A 26,356-nucleotide genomic window follows, 5' to 3' on the forward strand; every position below is an offset into this window, starting at 1 on the left:
AAATTGGAAGCATGGAAGATTAGGGAGTTTAGGATGTTAAGCCTCTTAAAGTTCTAATACCAAATGTTATGGCTTCAACTATCTATTCTCCATGAACGTTAAATATAAAGACAAAATAGGGAGCGGTTAGAACAGATTGATCTCCTAAGATACAGGATATTTGAATGATTCAAATATTATATACAGGTAGTAGATATCAACAAATAAGTAACAGATAATTGGCTAATTTGGTATTTACAATACCATCCCTCACTAGAGACACCCTTTATTATCGAGAATGCTAAGCTCATGCATACTTCTGAATCTTCATTTGCAGGGTGTTAAATACGCGCTCAGCAGATGAAGAATCGTGTATATTTTTTTTTTTTTTTTGCTCCATCCCAAATCAAAACCGCGTCGTTTTGGTTTGGATAGGGATTAAAAAGAATTAAGCCAACTCGTGTGGGTTTTTTTTTTTTTTGCACTTCAAGCAGTCAAAAGCTAATATTGTTACTACCTGAACCTAAAAAAGTTTCTTGTTTAAGATGTTGAGGGAAAAAATGTATTATTTCTTACGTTATGGGTATATCTACACTTTCCTAAAAGTATTAGTGGCAAATTTTGTCAAAAATTAATTCAAATGTTATTATTGGACCTTTAAGTATATAAGTTAAAGGTTTTAGTTTATTTAGTTCATTGATATGGTATAATAGCTTTTTAGACATTCCAACACATGGTAAAATGGATTTGTATTTTACATGTTTCAAGGTAAAGTTCAAGTGATATTTACATGCAAGGATATATCAAAGATTAATATAAAGTTATTATCGAGCCTTTAACTATAAGTTTTAACTTTTTAATTCAAATAGTTCTTTATCCGTCTTTTTTCATATAAACGGAAATTATTATTGGAAATTATTTTGAGATAAATAAGTATCTCGTATTAGTTAGTCAAACTACTTAAATAACGAGTTATTTATAAGTGTGAATCAATCTATAGATATCTTTTAAGTGAGTTGGGCTCAAGTTTACTATCATATTAAGGTCTTCTAGTCTAATCATGACGTCAGTTCTTGAGTCACCAACCAATATCTACTTTTGTAAAGTTTACGCTTCAGATGTCCAGCTTTGAACATGGGGCAATTTTTAAGTATTTACATTCGGTAACCATGAAAATAAAATATAATTTATAAATGTAAAACTTACCTTTTGAATAGAGGCGGATCCATCCTAAAGCTCGGAGGTCCTCGGTATTTGATAGCCCCTCCTAATTTTAGTTTATGTTGGCGTGTTTGTAGCATACTTTCAATATTTTAAGATAGTTGAGTTGGTTAAGAAACAATTTTTTATCATAAGAGGTTTAGAGTTCAAATCTCTTAAATGTCATTTTTTATAAAGCTTTTATTTATCTATTTGAATTTTTTTTTTCTAAATAACTTTGTTATTTTTAATAAGGGTTAAACGCATAAATATCATAATTAAGTACAAAATTACAACTAAATCATATCGGCAAACTTAATTCTTAATATGTCATTATTCTTTATATATTATGATTTTACACCATAATTTAAAAATTCTAGACTCCAATTCATAAATCATAGATCCTAAAAAATATATTCTAAACTTCTAATTTATAAATTCTAATCCTTAAAATATATTAAAAGTACTGATTTTACTAGTTTCACATAATCTAAAATTATGACTTGATATAGTTGTAAATAGTTTTTAAAAGATGAATTTCTCTGTAATTTTTCCTTTTATTAAATTAAATTATACTCTATGAAAATTATAAGAATTTTTTAATTAAAAATAAAAAGATAAAAATACAGTAATGTTGGTCCCGTGTGATTACTTCCAAGGGGGGGTAGGAACTAATGTAACTTTTTCGCTAATTTAATTATACTGACTTGGTAATTTTGATGAGTTAGTTAACTCAGCTTTTGGTCAGCACGGCCGATCTTAATGTAAGACAGCTTTGGTCAGATGTTGACTAAGGTTGTTTTACTGTGAGTTGGGAATTGACACTTTCTGTGGTCAGCTTCCAACTCAGCACTTTGATTTACTCAGTATCAGCTGAAATGATTTATATGCTGAGTAAATTCAACAGACAACACATGCACATATATATATAAACTGAGAGAGTTAGAAATTACTCAGTATGACTTATCCTGGTTCGGCCTCTCTGCCTACGTCCAGTCCCCAGAGTCCTCCGGGCTTTTAGAATCCAATACTGAGCTCTTTAAAGGTAGAGCACAAACCGTTTACAAGGCAGTTGAATATGCAAGAGTACCGTCCTCTATTCTTCTACTCAACTCCTACTAAGCACCACAACCCAGTACTTAGATTTCTCTACCACTGAATGTTTACAACCAAACACTCAGTACAACACTCTCAATATCTCGATTGATACAGGTTGTTCTTTTTCAAATGAAGAACACTTTAGATGATTACAAACAATCAATCTAGCATTTACACAGGAATAGAAAATGGGTGTAAGATCTCTTGCTTTGAAATTGTATTTTTCTCTCTTGTATTTTTCTAATTGTTATTCGGCAATGATCCAAGGAGTTTGATTGTCTTTATATAGATGAAGACCTGGATGAGGATCATTTCAAATGATTTAGCCGTTAAGTCCAAAACGGCTCTTTTAGGAGACAGCTTCTGGTCAGCTTCAGGTTTTGTAAGCCAATCCTATCCTCTGATTTCTTCAGGCGTCAGACTTGTCTTCTTCCTGCAGACGTTGTCTTTTTGTGGCAGTTGTCTTTTAGCAATAATCTGTTGACCCATGTATCTCGGAATGTGTCTTTTGCGTAATTCCGAGAATTCAATTATTGGTGCAAAAGGTTTGCAAAACTTGTCTTCTAGTGAACGGATCTCTCATGCTGTCCTGAAGATTTACTCAACTTCTACTTTATTCGTTGTCTTCGTTTGTTGTCAACTTCTATGCTGAGTTTTTTTTTAGTCAGTTTTGTTTTGCACGACAACTAGTGAGAGGGCTTCTGATGCTGAGTTCCATTCCACTTAGCTTGGTTGAACTTCAGGCTTCTATTCTTTGATACTGAGTTTAATTCTACTCATTTTGTTCTTTGATCTCATGCTGACTTCGTCCTGTCTTACTTTCTGTATCTTTTTGTATTTAAGTTTACACTCAACATTGAACAAACAGATTAGTACAATTAAATCAAAGCACTTAAATTTAATTGTCTCTTAATCATGGATGATTTTGTCAAATCAAAATCTTGTGGAAAGGTGTTTCAACAAACTCTCCCATTTTGATGTTGGCAAAATACATAAATGGAACTCAGTTTTGAAATTCCCCATGATTGAATTATTTTTCACATTTCTAAAATTACTCCCCCATAAGGGTTGCATCTATTATCCTAACTTAATTCTAAACCTTCCAAGATTTAATCGAATATACTTAAGACATTGCTTACACTGACTTAGTTCAATTCTAGTCCTTCCAAGATCTAATTTAGATGAGTCTAGGTCAGTTTTCAGAAATGTTTAAATACTCAGTTTGATACACAGATTGTTTTAGTGTTTAACGTATACTGAGTATGTTTACTTTTACTTGTTTGTTCAATTTTGATCAATCAGTTTCTAGCACATAACATTAGGCATGGTATTTAGATAATTCAGATAGAATGGTACTTATCATAGCTTAACCCATTAAGCATACAAAATAGCAAGCACAAAATACATGCTAATTCCTGAAGCTACTTTTTCTTCTTTAAGGTAGCTTGAGTTTGATGCTCAGCTTGACACTTGTCTTTTCCTTTGTCTTTACTGCCTGATGCACCACCTGCGTGCTGAGTTCCATCTTGTCTTTTCTCCCTCGTTTTGCCATCATCGGGTGGAGGAGGAATGAAAGTATCATTTCTAGCAGCAGCAGACAAGGCGTTGGAATAACGCTTCAACCTCTTTGTACTCTCTCTCAGGCCATCTATAACGGGAACACCATCATCTTGAATAGATCTAGGAACCCGTAAGGAGCTACTTAGTATGCTGATGAGATACTCATGAGATTTGCTGATCCAGGAGACGGACTCAGTGAGCTGGGCATAGGATTGGTGGTACATTTTGAGCACAGCGGAGTCATAGAATTGGCGTTGATCATGTACTGATTGAAGGATGGCTTGCGAAAAGCTCAGAAGTGCATCAGTATTGACGGGGTCAACATCCATCTTTTCTTTATTGACATTGAGTAGACGCACAGCTTCACTCAGTTGATCAATGGTACACTGAGAAGTGGAGGAAATCAATTCACGTGTGCAGTTCAGATCAGAGGTCAACTTTGAGAAGTGTTGGTTCAACTCAGCAGAAGTGGCATACTCAGAAGGACCCGTAGATCCAATGTTGGCCAGGTCCGTGGTCAACTTAGCAAAGTAGTCTTTGAGCTCAGTAGAAGTAGCATACCCCAGATTTACGTTAGAGAGACTCTGGACTTTGCCTTCAAGTGCATTCATGTGGTTGACCATCATGAGCAATAGTTCAGTTATCTTGGCAATTTGGTCTTGCTTGGGTTGCTGTGTCTGGACCGTGGTCATAACACTGATGAGATCTTTGAGGCTCCGAATTTCGTTCAGAAGTGGAGTGATGGATGAAATTTGGGAGGACTCAAGATTTGCAGACCCAGCAGCATCTGTATGAATAGGATTCAAATCCTGAAGAAGAGACTGAGCAGAGGCAATGATTCTGCGCCCAGACTCAGTAGCACTCAGATAGGCCAATGTACCAGCAGGATTTGACTCAGAGGCAGGAATTGAAGTTGAACTTGATGGTGGTGGAGTTGGCTGCTAATCAGATTGGTTTGGTTGGTCAATGGTTGGGCCTTGTGTTAGCTCAGTACGAGGAGCTGAGTGCACAACATTCTGTGTATTCTGAGTTTGCGGTGAAGAACTTACAGAGGTGTTGACCTGCTCAATATGATGTGGAAGTTGAGCAGGTTGTTCCATAGTTTGCTCCCCTGCTTGAGCATCTTGGACTTCGAGCTCTTGCTCAGCAGAATTTGGATTTTCTAGAGTCTTGGCTTGTTCCTTAGTATGAGTAACAGAGGCTTGATTTTCCGCAGGTTCCTTAGGAGGAGACTCAGTATTATTTGAAAAGTATCTAAACTGGATGTCAGACAGATCGGTAATTGGGTCCCGAAGCGGAGAATCACCTAACAGATCAATGACAGGTGCTTTGTAGGTTTTCTTCTTTAGCCTTTTGAATGTCTTAGCTTTAGGAGGTGAAGGGTCAGCTTGAATATCCTCACTTGAGTCAGAAGAGGAGTTGTCTATAAGCTCAGCATTGATCTCATCTTCTGCAATGTCATGTTCGGTGAGCTCAACATCCACTGTTTGAAGTTCCATATTGGGATTCTCCTCTTGCTCAGCATTATCCTCAGTATGTGTTTGCTCAGCATGCTCTGCTTCCTCAATATCAGGCTGAGTGTCATCATTCCTCTGTTCTTCCTTTTCTTGTTCAATAGGGGTTTGTTCAAGGTCAATCCCGAGAATTTTGACGAAGTGTGATTTGGGAGGGACAACCCAGTCGAGGGGGTCAGCTTCAACAATTTTCAATGCAGAGCTTCTTCTTTTCTTCTGCAGAGGTTGTTCTGGAGTTTCTGCACTCTCTTCTTCGGGCTCAACTTGCCATTTTCGTTTCTTTGCTGACTTAGGTGTTTGGTCAGCATCAACTTCTTCCCCTTAGATACAGCTCGTACCTTCCTTGGGACAGTATCAATATCCTCTGAGCACGTGTCCAGTGCTTTTCTCTTCTTCTTTGTCTTTGCTGGCTCAGCAGACTCAACAATGGCTTTCTTTCCTTTCTTTGGTTCCACTTCCTGTTCAGCATCATTTTCTTCTTCATCTTCCTCAACATCTTCAGTCCCCTTCAAAGGCTGGTTGAATATTAACCCAAATAGCAGAGCCACTGTAATTTCAGTTCCCAAACTCTGAGTTTCATTGATTGTTTCTATTTTCTGATCTTCGAGGATTTTAGTGATTAGGGAGCCCAGTCTGAGTTTCTTACCTCCTCGTTGAAGTGCACCGACTAGAAACACTGGCATATTGAGTGGGTTGTAGGTCAGCATGTGCCATATAAAGCACTGCTCGAAGTTGGAGGCCGACGATACTGAGTTGAGCTTTGGGAAGATGAAGTTGGTCAATATGTAATGAGCCATCTTCTGATTTTTCCCCATACAGGTGCTGGGTATCTCTCCTTTGTGATTCTTCGGTTTGCAGAATCCTTTGACATGGTCAAGCGTTTCTTTGGTTGTCCTAAACTCTTTCCCTTCTTCTGGCAGGTTGAGTAAGGTTGCTAGGTAAGATGGGGTGATTGTAATCTTGTGGCCCTTGACAGAAGTTTCCAAGTAGTCAGCATCTTCTTCGTCAACATGAAGATTGGAATAAAATTCCCTAACTAACCTAGGATAGGTTTTCCCCGAAAGAGAGAAGAGTCTTACCTATTTATTTTTCTCAATCCACTCACAGAAGGGTTTTTCAGTGGTGATGAAGCTGGGAGAGAACCACCTACTTTTAAGAACTTCAAGGTTGTTGACTTTCTTGTGGACCTTGACCATAGTCCTTTTCTTGGGCTTCTTTGAAGAGCTTGCTGGGTCAGCTTGAGGGTTTTTGTTCGGAGTTTGGTCAAGCAGAGGAGGAGATTTTGGATTTTCATCCGTGTGATGTTTGCCGGAATCACCACCGGAGACATTCTGAGGGTTCGACATTTTCTTCTCAGAGTTTTTCGAGGGATTTTGAAATTCAGAGAGAGAGAAAGATTGGAATGCCAAAGGATTCAAGCGTAAAGATGATTAAGTGGGAAATCTTCCACTATTTATAGAGATTTTAAATCGATCCTATTCGTTGGACTAGCCGTTTTTCCTTGGGGTATTCAATCGACAGAGATTCTGTCACTTATGACACGTTCGGCGCATGGGTTTTGCCATTATTGCTTATGTTATCCTAGGTGCTATTTATTACACACGTTAGCATTTGATGGTGCAAGTGGCCTTTAACTCAGTTTTGCTAGAATGCGAAACGTTTGTGATACTGAGTACCTAGTTCTTCGTAGATAAATGTCTTATCTCTTAGTAACATAGCATAAGATAATCACTCAACATGTACATCTACTTAGCATAGGGTGATTTTCTACATTTTTAAGCTCAGCATGTAGTGGTTACTAATATGGAGTTTACTCAGCATGGTAATCACTCAACATTCAATTTTTTTACATAGAGTTATTGAAGAGGATTAGACATACCGATAGCTTCCCTTAGTATGTTGAATTGTTCACGAGCCAAGGGCTTGGTGAAGATATCTACAAGCTGTTCATCTGTTGGTACGTAGGTCAGCTTGATCTCTCCTTTTAGTACGTGATCTCTGATGAAGTGATGCCTTATGCTGACATGCTTCATCCTGCTGTGTTGGATTGGATTCTTGGATAGATCAATGGCACTTTTGTTGTCATATTTGATCTCTATTGTTTCTGTTTTTACTCCATAATCCTCAAGTTGTTGCTTAATCCATAGAACTTGGGCAACATAGCTTCCAGCAGCTACGTACTCAGCTTCAGTTGTAGACAAGGCAACTGATAACTGCTTCTTGCTGAACCAAGATACTAGGCAGCTTCCAAGGAAATGACATCCTCCTGAAGTACTTTTGCGTTCTAGCTTATCTCGCCCATAGTCAGCATCAGTATATCCAATGAGTGTGAAGTCATTTGAGGTTGGATACCATAAACCTGCATAAACTGAGCTCTGCAAGTATCTAAAAATTCTTTTTACAGCAATTAGGTGAGATTCCCTGGGGTCAGCTTGATATCTTGCACAATAACATACTGAGTACTGTATATCAGGTCTACTAGCCATGAGATAAAGTAAGGAGCCTATCATACCTCGATAAAGTTTACTATCTATTGACTTACTTTTCTCATCTTTGCATAGGACAGTATCAGTACCCACAGGGGTTGTTATGGGTTTGCAATCTTCCATATCGAATTTCTTTAACATCTCTTTGGTGTACTTGGACTGACTTATGAAGATGTCATTCTTACCTTGCTTAATTTGAAGTCCAAGAAAGAAGTTGAGTTCACCCATCATGGACATCTCGAACTCAGTTTGCATCTATTTGCTAAACTCTTTACACAAAGATTCGTCAGTAGCACCAAATATTATATCATCTACATATATTTGTGCAAGTAGGGTATGTTTACCCTTTTTCTTAATGAACAAGGTTGTGTCAGCTTTTCCTCTGACATAGTTTCTGATCAGCAGGAAGTTGGCCAACCTCTCATACCAAGCTCTTGGAGCTTGCTTCAGGCCATACAGGGCCTTCTTGAGTTTATAGACATGGTTTGGGAATTTTGGATCTTCAAACCCAGGAGGTTGGTTAACATATACCTCTTCATTTATAAAGCCATTAAGAAATGCACTTTTAACATCCATTTGATATAATTTAAAGTTCATAAAACTGGCATAGGCACACAATATACGTATAGCTTCTAGCCTAGCAACTGGTGCAAAAGTTTCACCATAGTCAATACCCTCCTGCTGACTATAGCCTTGAGCTACAAGTCGAGCCTTGTTTCTGACTACATTTCCATGTTCATCTAGTTTGTTTCTAAAGACCCACTTAGTTCCTATGGACTTTTGATTTCTAGGCTTAGGTACTAAATCCCATACCTCATTCCTTGTGAATTGGTCGAGCTCTTCTTGCATAGCATTGATCCAATATTCATCGTGCTCAGCATCAGCAAAATTCTTTGGTTCATGTACTGATACAAAAGCAACATTGCTGAGGAACTTCCTAAGCTGATCTTTTGTCATCAGCTTGTTGTCATCAGCATCAAGAATGGACTTTTCTGAATGTCCTCTTGGTATTTTTATTTCTTTTGGCAATGTTGAGTTGTTTGGAACAGGTGTTTCTACAATCTCTACAGAAATAGATTGGTCAGCAAAGGTTATTTCCATCTCTTGCTTACCTTTGGTCAGCCCTTGTATTGATGACTCAGAGGCTCCATTTTGATCAGTGGAAGCTGAGCTTGGTTCATCTTCAGTGTGCTGGGTTGACTTTCCTGCAGGGTCAGCTTCATCGAACTCAACATGGACAGACTCTTCTACAACCTGAGTTCGCTTATTATATACCCTATATGCTTTGCTGTTAGTTCAGTACCCTAAAAAGATTGCTTCGTCAGCTTTAGCATCAAATTTTGCAAGATTGTCTTTCGTGTTGAGTATATAACATTTACACCCAAAGGCACGAAAGTAGCCAATGTTGGGCTTTCGTCCTTTCCAAAGTTCATATGGGGTTTTCTTAAGAATAGGTCTAACTAAAGCCCTATTCAGAATATAGCATGCTGTGTGGACAGCTTCACCCCAGAAATACTTTGGAAGCCTGTTTTCACTCAGCATGGTTCTAGCAATTTCGACAATTGTTCTGTTCTTCCTTTCAACAACCCCATTCTGTTGAGGTGTTCTAGGAGCAGAGAAATTGTGGTCAATACCACTGGTTTTAAAAAATTCATCAAACTGTTGGTTTTTGAATTCTCCACCATTGTCGCTTCTAATATGAGCTACTCTTAGGTCTTTGTCAATTTCAAGCTTTTTAATCAATGTGGTAAACATCTCAAATGTTTCATCCTTGCTACTCAGCAAGATTATCCAAGTGTACCGAGAGAAATCATCTACAATGACCAAGAAAAATTTCTTACCCCCCAAGCTGAGTGGCTGGATAGGTCCGAAAAGATCCAAGTGTAGTAATTCCAATGGTCTCTTGGTTGAGACGATGTTTTTACTTTGAAATGACTTCTTAGTTTGTTTGCCTTGCTGACAAGCTTTACACAATTGATCTTTTTCAAATTTAAGTTTGGGCAATCCCTCAACTAGTTGCTTTCTAGCTAATTTGGCGAGAAGGTCCATGCTTACATGACCAAGTCTTCTATGCCATAGCCAGGAGTTATCCTCTTTAGACACTAAGCATATGTTTTTAGAAAACTGTTTTTCTAAACTCAGCATGTATACATTATCTACACGAGGGGCAGTTAAAATCAATTCATTTGTATTTCCCTCGAGTATTTGACACTTAGTATCATCAAATACAACCTTTTTGCCGCTCTTGCAAAGCTGAGCTACACTCAGCAGATTGTATTTGAGACCTTTAACTAAGGAGACTGACTCAATAGTTGGGTTACCTCCAATAGTACCTGAGCTGACTATCTTACCCTTCTTATTGTCCCCAAAGCTTACACTACCACCTCGTTTACGCTCTAGTGTGATGAATTGTGTTTCATCACCTGTCATGTGCCTTGAGCATGCGCTGTCTATGTACCAAAGTTTTGACTTCTCCACGCATGTCAAGCTGACCTGCATTTTAAACTATTCATCTTTAGGTACCCAATTCTTTTTGGGTCCTTTCTTGTTAGTATAAATAGGTGCAAAGTCATATTTTAGTTTGTGACGGCAAACTTTTATAGTGTGGCCATTTTTACCACAGAAGTCACAATAAATTACCCTTTGAGGGTGATGCTGAGTGGGGTCAGCATTGGTATGCTGAGCGTGCCAACATACCTTAGTGGTATGTCCTTTTCTTCTACAGAAGTCACATTGGACAATCCGCTTGTTGAACCAACACACATCTTTTGTGTGTCCCCTTTTTCCGCAACAGTCACACTGAGTGAACTGTTTATACTGATTAGTACTTGCGTACTCAGCATGGGGTTTATTTCTATTTGGGCCTTTTACTTGACTCTGTAAGGTTGTAACGTCCTTTCTGAGTTTCTTTGACTCAGATTGGACCTCCGTGACAAACTTGTGCATTATTTGCATGTTGCTATGTAAGTCTGAATTGTCTTGGAGGAGATATCGGAGGTCACTCAGTTTGACCTCTTCAATCTCGTCACATCGCCTGCTGAGTGATTTTATTTTCTTGTTACATTTCTTGGTTAGTGTGTATAAATCACTCAGAGCATTTACCATTTCATTTCTAAACAAGAGTAAAGATGTTACCTCATTGTTGTGTTCCTCCTGGTCAGTTTCATCGGAGAGGTCAGCTTGCTCTGATTGAGAATGGTCAGCATCATCAGCCATGAAACATATATTGGCTGTTTCAGTTGCATCAGCTTCAGATGAGGTTGACTCATCACTGTCGCTCCATGTTGCTACCATAGCCTTTTTGCTTCCCTTCTTCTCTTTCTTGAGGTTGGGACAGTTTGACTTGATGTGCCCAGTTTGGTGGCACTCAAAGCATGTGACCGACTTGGAACTGTCCTTCTTGTATTTGTCACTAGACTCAGCTTTGTACATGTCACTTCTTCTGAATGGACTTTTGCTGTTTCTGTCACTTCTTCTGAACAGCTTCTTCATCTTTCTAGTGAACATAGCCATTTCCTCATCATCAGTTGACTCAGCTTCTGTGGAGTTAGCTTTCATGACAAGTGACTTTTGTTTCTTGTCTTCTGACTTTTCTTTCTCTTTAGCTTCAAAGTTTTGCATTGAGATCTCATGAGTCAGCAGAGATCCGATTAGCTCGTCATACTTGTATGTAGTCAGGTCCTGAGCTTCTTCTACTGTAGTTTTCTTAGCTTGCCAGCTCTTAGGTAAGCTTCTCAAGATTTTCTTCACTTGTGCTTCTTCGGTGAAGTTTTTTCCGAGTCTTTTTAGCTCATTTATGATATTAGTGAATCTAGCATTCATGCTGGAGATGTCCTCGTTGCCGTTCATCTCGAACAGCTCATATAATCTCATGTGTTGATTCACCTTTGACTCTTTGACTTTGCTTGTACCTTCATAGGTCACCTCGAGCTTTTTCCATATTTCCTATGCTGACTCACAACCTGATATTTTATTGTATTCTGCAGCATCTAAGGCACAGTGAAGCATATTGATAGCCGAAGCATTATTTTGAAGTTTTCTAAGGTCATCTTCTGACCACTCAGTTTCACTCTTAATGACTTTCTCATTGTTAACAGTTTTATATGGCACGTATGGGCCTTGAACTATTGCAAGCCATGCACTCATGTTTGTGGCTTGAATAAAGTTCTTCATCCTATTCTTCCAGAAAGTATAATTAGATCCAAAGAATAGGGGAGGCCGACTAATAGATAATCCCTCAGGGAGTATCTGTGTTGTTTGGTTCCCTGGAAGGAAACGAGTGCTGTTCTCAGCCATTTATGGGGATCCGCTCAAGATAGTTATATCTTAGAATAGTGAGCTTAGGCTCTGATACCACTTGTTGGTCCCGTGTGATTAGTTCCAAGGGGGGGGGGGGTTAGGAACTAATGTAACTTTTTCGCTAATTTAATTATACTGACTTGGTAATTTTGATGAGTTAGTTAACTCAGCTTTTGGTCAGCACGGCCGATCTTAATGTAAGACAGCTTTGGTCAGATGTTGACTAAGGCTGTTTTACTGTGAGTTGGGAATTGACACTTTCTGTGGTCAGCTTCCAACTCAGCACTCTGATTTACTCAGTATCAGCTGAAATGATTTATATGCTGAGTAAATTCAACAGACAACACATGCACATATATATATAAATTGAGAGAGTTAGAAATTACTCAGTATGACTTATCCTGGTTCGGCCTCTCTGCCTACGTCCAGTCCTCAGAGTCCTCCGGGCTTTTAGAATCCAATACTGAGCTCTTTAAAGGTAGAGCACAAACCGTTTACAAGGCAGTTGAATATGCAAGAGTACCATCCTCTATTCTTCTACTAAGCACCACAACCCAGTACTTAGATTTCTCTACCACTGAATGTTTACAACCAAACACTCAGCACAACACTCTCAATATCTCGATTGATACATGTTGTTCTTTTTCAAATGAAGAACACTTTAGATGATTACAAACAATCAATCTAGCATTTACACAGGAAGAGAAAATGGGTGTAAGATCTCTTTCTTGTTTTTGAGTGCTTTGAAATTGTATTTTTCTCTCTTGTATTTTTCTAATTGTTATTCGGCAATGATCCAAGGAGTTTGATTGTCTTTATATAGATGAAGACCTGGATGAGGATCATTTCAAATGATTTAGCCGTTAAGTCCAAAACGGCTCTTTTAGGAGACAGCTTCTGGTCAACTTCAGGTTTTGCAGGCCAATCCTATCCTCTGATTTCTTCAGACGTCAGACTTGTCTTCTTCCTTCGGACGTTGTCTTTTTGTGGCAGTTGTCTTTTAGCAATAATCTGTTGACCCATGTATCTCGGAATGTGTCTTTTGCGTAATTCCGAGGATTCAATTATTGGTGCAGAAGGTTTGCAAAACTTGTCTTCTAGTGAACGGATCTCTCATGTTGTCCTGAAGATTTACTCAACTTCTACTTTATTCGTTGTCTTCGTTTGTTGTCAACTTCTATGCTGAGTTTTCTTTTAGTCAGTTTTGTTTTGCACGACAACTAGTGAGAGGGCTTCTGATGCTGAGTTCCATTCCACTTACCTTGGTTGAACTTCAGGCTTCTATTCTTTGATACTGAGTTTAATTCTACTCATTTTGTTCTTTGATCTCATGCTGACTTCGTCCTGTCTTACTTTCTGTATCTTTTTGTATTTAAGTTTACACTCAACATTGAACAAACAGATTAGTACAATTAAATCAAAGCACTTAAATTTAATTGTCTCTTAATCATGGATGATTTTGTCAAATCAAAATCTTGTGGAAATGTGTTTCAATGTAGTATATTTTTTAAGAAATTACTGTTAGATTTATAAAATATTAAATATATTTATTTCTTTTAGACCGATCACTTTTAATTTTTTATTATTCAACACACTGAAAAGACGAAAATTTAGGGTGCTGGAGACTAAAAAAAAAAATTTGTTCAGCACTTACAGGCTGGAGTTCAAAAAAAAATTTCTCCATTTTCATAAATCTAACTCTAATACGCAACAATGCTAAAATTAGCCCTCCAAATATATAAAATCATGGATCTGCAACTGCTTTTCAAGTTAGTTAGAAGTAAAATTTACCCCTATTTAAAATCAACGACAGTACTTATTTACTTTATTGGCATTTCTTTCTTTTTCCTTATCAAACTTGTCAGAATTTATTTCCACATTCAGCTTTGTGAATACTTTATATTTTCATAGACATGTGATTCATATATACTAAATGGTTCCTTAATCATATGAATTGATGTCAATACAAAACCTTATGCAAATTTACCGTTTATGAACAAATATAAATAAAAATAAAACTTAAAATTTTAATTCAAGAAATGCAGCTTTAATTATATAAAAATTTACAAAATTATAGCGTTAGCGATATTTCCGGAAGGACACGTGTGATTTTTGTGCATACGTGGCAAAGAAATTAATTTCTAATTAATTTTAATATTTTTTGGATTGTAATTATGCGCTTTAAACTTGACTTCTAAAAATAAGATTGAACTAAAGATTCAAGAATAGAATAAAATCTATTTTGGGTTCTTAGCTTCACTGTAGAAAGTTTAACTAGCTCAACTAATGGCCACTACGAAAGTAAAAACAATACAAGTATTTGAGAATTTTGATTTTTTTTTAAATAATTTAAATGTTTAATTGAAAAGAAAAGCATGAAATTACATCTAATGCAAATAACTTAAAGCAATTGAATTTGACAATAATGAACAACGTTAAACGAAATTAAAAATAGAAATGGGAAACTTTTTTTGAGTAAAAAAAGGGAAAAAATGGCAAACCTGAAACTAAAACAAATGGCAATTTCGTGAGATTGAAGTTAATCACGTCGTGAATACGGATACTGATTGGTGTAGATCGTTGGCTAGAAATGAGTGAAATCTTGTTGCAAACATAGCAATACGTCGAGATGATCGTGGAAATTTGAGAGCGACATGCTTGAAAAAACTTGAAAATTATGGCTGGAATTCGATCATGCAAACTTATGGCTTGGAATAATTTTTGGTAGGAAGAACATGAAGTTTAAAAGTTTGGAAGCTGACTGTAATAATAGTGGAAAAATCAGACAAAATAATGACTGAAATTTTGGATGATGAATTGTTCTTAAAAACAAGTAGGCAATTATATCAAAAGCATGGAGTCTGAGATTGAGATTTTAAGTTTGAAGAAGATTGAAATGGCAGTAATTAAGTGCTTTAGAGTTAATTGGATTGTTGATTTTGTTGTTGAGTTTATGTTATTATAGTTTTGCTAGGATTAGAAGTTGGGGGGCTTAAAAGATGAAGAATGAAGCTCTATTTATAGTTGTGACTTCCTAAAATCACTTCCCACTGCTTCAATTTACAGATTAGAAGCTAAAAGCGTGGGTTAATGGAGGTGATAATGGCTAAAAATCTGAATTGAAATAATCAGCCACGTTTTTCAGTTTTGTGATAAACAGTCATTTCGACCAACCATAACTTGATGCGGAGCATTTCCTCAAAGGTTCGAGTCGCGGAAAAAAGGAATCGGCGAATCAAACGAGACACGAGGCGAGATCGGGTGCGTGGGCAAATGACTGAAATGGGTCAAATTTGCCCCCACACGGTGTGGGACATGTTCCACACGCTGTGTGAGGCTGCTCCTGCCCAAAAGGAGCTGGGGCGAGTGGCTCCATCTTTGGCGATGATGCGTTTCTTCTCTGTAACGACAAATTCACTTTCAGTGATGGAATATTGATTTTTAACAACAATGAATCAACTTTTCACCCCAATAAGAAGACACACAAGGCTTAGGGACAAGGGGACCAAGGCTGCCATAATTACTTACGTCTCTTAATTATAATTATACCATTTTAACCTTATTGTTTGTCCTTTTGTTTTAATTTTATATATGTCATTTTGGCATTTCATTCCTACTCTACCCCCTAACACTCTTTATTAATTGTAACCCTAGTTAGGGTTTTTAGTCTTTTGCATTTCATTTTGATGAGCTATATAAGTTCATTTCTTTGTAAGGAAAGATAACTTTTTATCAATACAAATTATCATCTTCTTCATTGAAGCTTTTATTAAGGTTTCTAACTTTCAACAATGGGGAATGCATATTTCATATGGTTTTATTATGAAACTATATTTCAGTTTATTCACAATCTGTAAAACAGTTTATCAAAAACTTACTTTACAATCTTGTTATACATGTGGTTTTATACTGATATATGTAAAGGTATAAAAGAAAGAATATTCTATTAGTAACAGTTTGCAAATAGTTTGTTGAGAATGTGTGGTGGTGGATGAATGTCACTTGGATTGCCACATCATCAATAAGCAATGTTTATACTTTCACAGCCCCTCTTCGAGATGGAGATTGAGAAGCATCAAGCAATCCCATTTTGCACAGAGCTGGTAGCATATGTTCAAGACTGAAGGACTTTGTGAACAAGTCTGCAAGTTGTTGTGTAGATTGTATGTAAGGAGTGTTTATGAATTTGTTTGCTACATGCTCCCTTATAAGGTGACAATCGATGTCCACATGCTTTGTCTGTTCATGTGAAACTGGATTCTTTGCCAATGCGATTGCAGATTTGCTATCACAATGCATTGTTATTGGTAATTGAAGTTTTATTCCAAAATCAGTCAGCAGCTATTGAATCCATTTCAGCTCGCAACTTGTTGAGGTCATGCTCCTATACTCGACTTCAGCGGAAGATCTGCTTATAGTTGCCTGTTTTTTTGTTTTCCAGGAAACCATTGAAGACCCTAGAAATATGTAGAAACCTGTTTAAGATTTCCTTGTCTCTTTGCATTTTCCCCAGTCTGCATCACAATATGCAGTGATTGTAGTCAAGTCTGAATTTCTGGAATAAAACAATCCATACTTGATTGTGCCTTTCAAATATCTGAGCACGTGTAGGGCAGCCTTCAAGTGGTGATCACATGGACTTTGCATATGTTGACTTAACTGTTGTGTGACAAAGGTTAAATCAGGCCTGGTGAATTGAAGATATAACAACCTTCCTATCAGCCTGAGATAAATAGCAGGATTTGAAAGTGGGGTGCCTGGATCAGTGAGCATTATGCCATGAATCATTGGATTAGTAACTGTAGTTGCATCAGTTAAACCTGTATCTTGTATGATATTTGTGATGTATTTTTTCTGTGACAGGAACAGACCTATATTCGATCTAAAAATCTCAATGCCAAGGAAAAATTTGGCTTCCCCAAGATCCTTGATAGTGAAAAGCTTGTGAAGATACATCTTAACTGCCTTTATACTCTCATCATGAGCACTCATGATAAGTATGTCATCCACATACATTAATAAGGCCAGAAAATTTGAATCATTTGATTTTGTATTTAACAAGAACAAACAATGATCATTTTGCGATCTTTTAAAACCATAAGCAAGGAGCTGAGTGGATATTTCTTTGTGCCATTAACGTCCTGCTTGTTTCAATCTGTAAAGGGATTTAACAAGTTTACATACATGTCCTTTGGCTGCTTTCCCATACCCCAGTGGTGGTTCTAGATAGATGTCCTCATCCAAATGCCCATGTAAGTAAGCATTGTTGACGTCCACTTGCTGTATCTTCCAACCTCTGGCTCCAATGGCAAAGAATATCTTGACTGTAACTAATTTAGCCACTGGGCTAAAGCTCTCATGATAGTCAACACCAAACTCTTGGTTGCATCCTTTAACAACCAGTCTAGCTTTAAATCTATCGATCTCCCTATTTTGCTTCTATTTTATTCGAAAAACCCACCTGGTAGGTAAAGGCTTTACATTAGAGGGCAAGGGCACTACATTCCAAGTTTGGTTAATTTCTAGAGCCTTAAGCTCTAAATTCATTGCTTCAACCCATCTGTCATCTTTCACAGCCTCATAATAATGAGCAGGTTCTTTTGTTTTGGAAAGATTTGCAAGGAAAATCTTGTGTTCATCAGAAAAGCCGCTAGGAGTAGCTAAAAGAGAAGTAGGAAAAGATAAGCAAGTCACGAAATCGTTCATCCAAGATGGTTCAGTCAGGATATCCTATGATTTTGAAACAAGTACTACGCATATGTCCAGTCATATCGCAATTATCACAGTACTTATCTTCTTTGGCTTCTGTTTCTCTCTTTTTATATTTGTTCTTAGAATTAGGTTGATTTCTTTTATCGATCTTGACAAAATTAGCCACTTCCACAGTTTGATCTATTGAAATTTCATTTTGTCTTTCAACTTGTAACAACATGGAATAAGCCTTGTTTAAATTCGGCAAAGGATCCATGAGAGAAATTTGATTTCTCACATGGTCATATTGTTCATTTAAACCCATCAAAAACTGTATGAGCTTATCTTCTTCAGTCATATCTTTCATTCTTTGGAAATCATTGCAAGCACATGTTCTTGCTGCTCCACAATGACAACTCGGGATAGGTCTTAAAAAGGCCAGTTCATCCCAGAATTTCTTCAATTTATTGAAATAGAACATAATAGAGAGATTACCTTGAGAAAATAGACTAATCTCTCTCTTAATTTGAAAGATTTGTGGTCCATTGCTTTCTCCAAATCTGTGTGTAAGATCCTTCCACAACTCTCTTGCAGTAGCAACGTATTGGAATCCTTCAGTGATTTTTTTGAAATTGAATTAAAGATTCAAGCTGTTACAAGACTATCTGTCTTTGTCCATTTCTTAAAAGCAGCAGTTCCTTCATCTGGAATCTCAGAATCTTTCAGCACAAGATCTGATAATTCCTTCACCTTCAAAGCCTGCAACAGAGATCGACTCCAGGCCATATAATTTGTGCCGGTCAGTTGTATATTAGTGAGAATAAGCCCTAGGTTATCGTTCTGCTACTGAATAACAGTGGTTGTATGAGTTTGCGTTCTTCCTGCAGTTTCCTCTTCGAGGAATTCTTCTTCATCTCTGAGTTCACGATATCTGTTTCCTCTAACCATTACAACAAATCACAATGTTGCTTTGATACCATATGAAACTATATTTCAGTTTATTCACAATCTGTAAAATAGTTCATCAAAAACTTACTTTACAATCTTGTTATACATGTGGTTTTATACTGATATATGTAAAGGTATAAAAGAAAGAATATTCTGTAGAATAATTCTGTTAGTAACAGTTTGCAGATAGTTTATTGAGAATGTGTGGTGGTGGATGAATGTCACTTGGATTGCCACATCATCAATAAGCAATGTTTATACTTTCACATTTATGTAGTCATTTCATCCTAGACTTTCTTCTTGCTAGTGAAATAAGACGTTATTGTCATATATCATTGAATAATAGAATTCAATTCTTGTTTAAATGAAAATATAGATTCCATTATTTTCTCCAAATCATTATTTTATCTCCTTCCACGACTTTGTTGCTGAAGTTTTATACATGAAACTTTTTGCATATTCCTTTAAAATTAGTTAATACTCCACGAAAACATGAGATTATCAACTTGTTCCCTTTGTTCATAAATTGTCATATCTTTCTTCGGTTCTAGATCTTCTTTAAGTATGTAATCGAGATTGCGTTTAGCTCGCAATGCTCATATTATTGCATGACTCTAGGAGATGTAGGTTTTGTTGTTAAGAAGAGTTGCAACCAAAACTAAGCCTTGATTATCATAATATGAATTATATCAAACTAATTTGTAATGTTGCTTTTACTTTAATGGGTTTCCATCTCGAATTTAGAGAAATGTGAATCTTCTGAATGATTGGAGTTATCTTGATAATGAGAATCAGAGCATTTACTCTTTTCTTCGTTTCACTCAAAACGGAAACTGGTAAGAAGATTTCACCATTGATGAAGCATGGAAATCGTGAACCATAGCTCCGATACCATAGAGAGTTACAGTACTCAATTCTGTGTTATTCTCACCAAATGAACACAAAAGCAACTAACCTATTTATAATCTAAATTTATCAAATACGAAAAACATAAAACCAGTCCTCGTAAACAAAATGTTTGTGTTAAGGTGGAAAATTAGTTAGTTAACTAATTTTTCCTCCAAACCAACAATATAGAAGCAATTAAGTGAAACAGTCTGAAACTAGTTGATAATAAGTGATAATAAATTCCAACAAATCTTCCAAATATATTTATCGATAAATTAAAGCAATTTCATGTATCTTAACATATATTTGCAACTGTTTCAATAACGAAATAAATATTAAAAAAAATTATGATTAACTTATATATAATTATTTTCAAATGTATTAACCACACAATAAAAAAAATTAAACATAATTAACATTTAAAAAGATATGATATAACAATTAAATACGGATTAAATAATGGTAAATTAGTCCATTCAATTTTGTTCATAACATTAGAGGTCAAGTTTTATTAATTTTTTGTGAACAATATGGAAAATTCAAAACTAATCCTTAAATAAAATTTGCTGCTCTCTCAAAAACTTACGGCAAAAAACATCATTAGGCTCCTGATCTTTTATTTTTTGGTTCATTAAGCACTTGATCTTTTATTTGGATATATTAAGCCCCTAATCATTTATTTTTGGTCTCATTAAACCCTTTTATGACCAAATTAGTAAATATGGACATCTAATTCCGTTAAAAATACGTTATTAACTTCATCTATATTTGATATTATTAAAAAAAAATATTTTTTACAGTTTGAATTAAGGTTTTAACAGTTTTCCTACGATCAAATTGCACATTCAATCAAACAGTGAAAAATTACAAATTTCGAATGCATGTGCAATGAATAACAGTCAGTTAACCGAATTTTCACTACAAAAAAAATGGTCTATTACGACACTTTTTTAGCGATGCATTTTGGCATGTGTCTTCATATTTCAAAATTTAACCACGCTTTTATATTTATGTCGTCTTTTACTATCACTTAACAACGCTTTTTATTATTTGATGGTATTTTTAAAAAATTAACCACACTTTTAAAAAAGCATCTGCATTTTTTTTAAGTTAAAGACGGCTTAGAATTTTGCGTCGTTAAAAAGTGTCTCGATATTTTTTCAACTGAATATATTTTTATTTTTTATCCCGTATTTAAAAATTCAACCACGCTTTTTAATTTGTGCCGCCTTTTATATTACTTAATGACGTTTTTTTTGTTGGCATTTAAATTTTTTTAATTACACTTGTAAAATAAATGTCGGTATTTTTTTTATCTTTAAGAAAGTTTAAATTTTGTATCAATAAAAAATATCCTTATATTTTTTATTTGAAGACGTTTTTTTAGTTTTTTCCCATATTTTGATAAATTCAATATATATTTTTGAAATTGTGTCACCTTTTATAATTATATAATAACATTTTCTAATTTTTATGTTAGGCATTTTAAAATTTTACTTTCAAATTAAAAAAAAAAAAACTATATCTTTTTTTAATGCAAATTTTACCGAAAGAAAATAACTATATCTTTTTAAAATTAAAAAACTATATCTTTTTAAAGTTTAAAAAGGATGGATAAAGAATTTAAACTGTAAAAAGATGTATCTAAAATCGGTTGTTCACTTAATCTAAAAAGAAAAAATAAAAAATTAATCTAATATATGTATATATATTTGTATTTAATATGTATTTTTATTTTCGTTTAACCTCAACTCCCTGCCTTTGTTGACTCTGTTATTCACACGTTTCCCACTATCAGCCTAAATTTCTCTCCCACAATGAAGCTCCGGTGATGCCTTCCGCAGCTCGACTTCGACATTCCAATCTACATGACTATTCGACAGTTCCTTCTACATTCCTATTTCTGTTTAATATATATAATATTACTGCCACTAATTTGTTGCTTTGTTTCGGTACACTGAGAAGGTTTGTAGTTTTCTACTGATGTTATTCACTTGTCTTTGGTATTTTTTTCTCACTTAATCTATGGTATATTAAAGAAGAAGCTTTTCAATCTCTCATATTTTCAGGGAATGCATCCTAATTGCTCAATAAGGAAGGAAAACAAATCCTCAAGAAGTTAATTTCGCTCTGCTATAAACGATTAAATTGTTTCATCTTCTTTCAAACATTTGACTCTGACTAAGCAACTCTTTGTAGTGGAAGTTGCCATGTATTTTTTTGGTTTTATTACAACTTTCAAGGTCTTTTTTGCAGTAGAATTTTTTTTCCCTCCAGCATTATGAGTTGTTGAAAATAGGGACATATTATTATTATAACTATGTACTTTAAATTTTAAAATGTTTATTCGTAAAAATGTAAAAATATTATGTTGATGATGTAATAATGGTTATACATTGTAATTTGAGGGCTTTTTTTACAAATAAATGTTTTTGCATTTATTCTTAATATAGCTAAATGAAGACATTTATGTAATTATGTCGTAATTTAAAGATTTTTAGTCGAAGTGCCGTTGTATTCAAGACGTTTATGTATGAAATGTTGTTATAATGAGGACATAATAATATTCAAGTGTTGTAATTTAGAAACAATATTTTAGCTCAAACTGTTGTTGCATTATGTAGCTAAATGTAGACGTTTATATAATTAAATGTCGTTAATTTGGAGACGCTTTTAAATTAAAGTGTCGCGATATTCAATAAGTAATGAATATTTTCTGAAGCGACATAACGACATAACACAAATTATATGTTGTTAACTTTGTGACACTTTATTAAAAGCGTAGTCGAGATTTCGAAAATTAAAAATATATAATATGAAAAATCGGCGACGCTAAAATGTAAGCATTGGAAGCATGACGACGTTTCTCCAGGATATGTCGTCAGATTGAATTTACCCACATAAGGTTTTATGCGTCGTTAAAATTAACGACACGCGATTTAACGACGCTTGTAACGATGCTTTGAGAAGCGTGGGTAACCACTTAGAGACGCTGAAAAGCGTCGCTAAACTATTTATTTTAGCGTCGTAATAGACCCTTTTTTTATAGTGTTTATGTTTAAAATTACATTTTTTGTCATAAAAAGTTTAATAAGACTAAAAATAAATAATCAATGGTTTAATATATCCAAATAAAAGATCAAGGTTAATCAACCAAAAAAATAAAAATACACCAAAACTTACTTATAATTCAATCACATGCATTTTAATCGAAAATAAAAATATATAAAATGAAAATAAAAAGTCAAGGTATATGTAATGAGTGTAGGGCCCAAAATGAGAAGGGAACACGTGCAAGTCTGACAAGGTTGAAACCGCAACACGGTTTTACCAAATTATGTTTGTGTGTAGGATCCTGTCAAGACTTTCCACGTGCGGTTTACCTGCAATAAATATTCTATCTTTTTGCTGTAAGAAAATTAATTACTGCCCTATTTTTCTTTTATATAATTTAGAGATAATGTTAAAATTGGTCTCTCCTAGTCTATGAAATAATGTTATTTTTTTTAATATTATTTGGTCACTGAACATATATTATCTTGGTTACTCAAATTCAATTTGTCTTAATAAAATCGTTCAACTTTGAATTTTATCACAATTAGACCACTTTAATGATTTCAGTGATTAAAAAGCATCACAATGATTACGTAAATGATATGTCAGCATAAGTCAACGCAGATATCTGACCGAAACGACACATGACATCCATATATGTGCTACATGGCTTTGACGTACGTCATAGCCATGTAGCATATATATGGATGTCATGTGTCGTTTCGGTCAGAGATTTGAGTTGCCTCATGCAGACGTGTCACGTATGTCATCATTCCAATGTTTTTTAATCAATGAAATCGCCAGAGTGGTCTAATTAAGACAAAACTCAAAGTTGAGTGTTATTGAGACAAATTAAACTTAAGTGGCCATTTTGAGACAACCATTTAAGTTCAGTGACCAATTGTGCATTTAACCTTAATATTATCAAACAAGTTCAATTTTACCCTTATAGTAGAAAATTCCAACTAGTTGATTTAACAATTATTCAACTATCATATTGGATCTTCTAAATAAATTTGTCAATAAATAAAACAGTTATTTGTATTTTGATGGGTTGTTTATAAATGTTTTAATAACATAATAAGCATTTTATGTCTGATATATTTAAATATTATCATTTCGACATTTATATGTAATTGTGTTAGTAACAAAATAAATAATTGATGTTTGAAAGGTCTGATGTAATTATTATTAAATAACAGTAAAACAATTTGTTTAAATTTTTTATTAGGCATGGAAGACCGGATGCTTAATACAACAACTCATCTTAACTAAACTTTATTGTATATATTAAAAGTATATTTAACTCAATTATTGTTGTTTATTGTTACGGTTAGTTGTTTACTCTTTATTATTGCTGATAGTTGTATGTATATTATTATTGTTAGTTGTTTTCATATTATTTGTTACATTTGATTAAATCATACAACTAATAATTAATACGCTTAAGTGGTTAAGGGACTCAAGTCGTTTAAGCTAGATCTCGAGTTTGAATCCTGGCATATGCTTAAATTGGAAGAGGATCTACCTAAAGGGTGCCTGACGAGCCTCGAACCGAGAAATGAAACAAACTATAAAAAAAACGGTATAAAATAACATCTCTCTTTATTAATAATTCTCATTTTCCATAACATTTATTTGATTCGTACCACCACCCTTCACAAAAAAAATAGTACTCTCTAAACTTGTTCAAAAAGGTTGATTTCCCTCTGAAAACTTAATACTTATATGCTCCTAAATTTGTCGAAAATTTTGATTATTCCCTTAAATTTTTAAAGTATATAATAACCCCTTCAACCTACTTAAAATGTAGTCAGTTGAGCATTCTTTGCAAAGAAGTAAACTGCATGCAAGATGTGTGTTGGACATACTATAAATTGTTATTATATAATTCATATAAAATATTAACACATATTAAAAAGGTTTAATATATCATCTGCGCCCTGAATTTATCTTTTTTTTATGAACATACTTACTTCATTAGATGAAAAGAGTACAAATATAATCAGAAAACCACAAGGAATAAAATCCTAACAAAACCACAAAGGGACAAAATTGACTATAAAGAGCATGAAAAATCCATAAAAGGTATAAAAAAAACACAAAAAACAATAAAACATATACTTCTTGGAAATCAAAATCCGTAGAACAGCAACTGCAATCCGATCTTCATCATTCAGACCCTTTCGAATTCGGATCAGTGTCCTTTCTTTTGTTGCAACCACATAGATCTATTGATTCACGTATAAAATGAATCGTTTCCGCACTTGCTAAATCCGAAAAAGATATAAATAAAAGAATGATTGGGAGTGGATACAATTCAGACAGATATAGAGATCTGCAAAAATATATGGATACTGAATGAGAAAAAAAATACACAGTCTAACCCGGTTGGAGGAGGAAGAAGGAAAATTCCTTCTTCCTCCTCAAAGTAGATCCGCTTTGATTTAGGAAAAGGAGAATAAGAATGATGGAAGTTCCCTTGAATTTATCTAAAAAGCTTGATTGAGCCCATAAACTTTCAAAATATACTGATAGCCCCTCAACTTGCCTAAATTATCCCGATAGCCCACTCAATTTGTTTAAAATGTAGTTAATTAATCATTCGGCGGCAAAAAAAAAAGTAAATTGTATGCGGAAGTGTGTTGCACACTCCTTGAATGTTACTACTTAATCAACTGTAAAACTTTTCCTCTCTTATATTAGAACATCATATCTCAATCTTGATCGTTTTACTTTTCTATAACGCGTGCAACACACCTTCTGCATGCATCTTAGCTTTTGGTTTCGGGACGTTTATAAAGTTTAAAGAATTAATCAAGTTTTTTGGACAAGTTTAGAGATAGATGTTGGATTAAGTTGATATTAAACTTATTAATAAAAATTTACATTGAAAACTTAAACACAAGCAATGTAAAACAAGAAAAAATTTCTTCATGGGATAACTAATATGGAAGAAAGAAGTATTTAATTTTTCTACTAAGAGTATATACTTATAATTTTTAGCAAACCTTTTTTATTTTCTATTTAATATTAAAAAAGTAAAAGTAATTTTGGAAAATGAAACTAAACATATAATAATATTCAAGATTTTGATTTTTTTTTTTCTTATTTGACATTCCATAAAAAAAAGGAACAAATAAAATAATAATAGTAATTCTCTCTTTAGGTTATCTCCAGCCACTTTGTCAGTTGTCCCATATTTTTAGATTCTTCTTCTATTTTACTTTTGAAGAAAAAGCTAACCCTCATTTTCACATTCCACAACTTTTATCTATTTATTTTTGGCAAAAAAAATATCTATATATTTAGAAAAGATTGTTTATTTTGTTGATGTTTAAAATTATAACTTTTGCAATTTGGAATAATTTATATATATCAAAAATTGGTTTTAAATGTTAAAAATAAAAAATTTGTGAAATTAATAAATTTCTGTTAAACGGATTTTATATTCAAAACTGATTTTTATGGTTATCAGAGGTTTAATGTGATAGAAAAAGATTAGAAACTTCGTGTGTCTAAATGAAAGATCAAAGATTTAGTGAGCTACTAAATACCACCATCAAATTCCTTTTCACCGCCACTTTTGGACTTTTTTGCCCTTCGCATAATTTTGATCAAAAACTGAAAATTCTCTCT

Source organism: Euphorbia lathyris, chromosome 10 (genome assembly GCF_963576675.1).
Source record: "Euphorbia lathyris chromosome 10, ddEupLath1.1, whole genome shotgun sequence".
NCBI classification, from domain to species: Eukaryota; Viridiplantae; Streptophyta; class Magnoliopsida; order Malpighiales; family Euphorbiaceae; genus Euphorbia; species Euphorbia lathyris.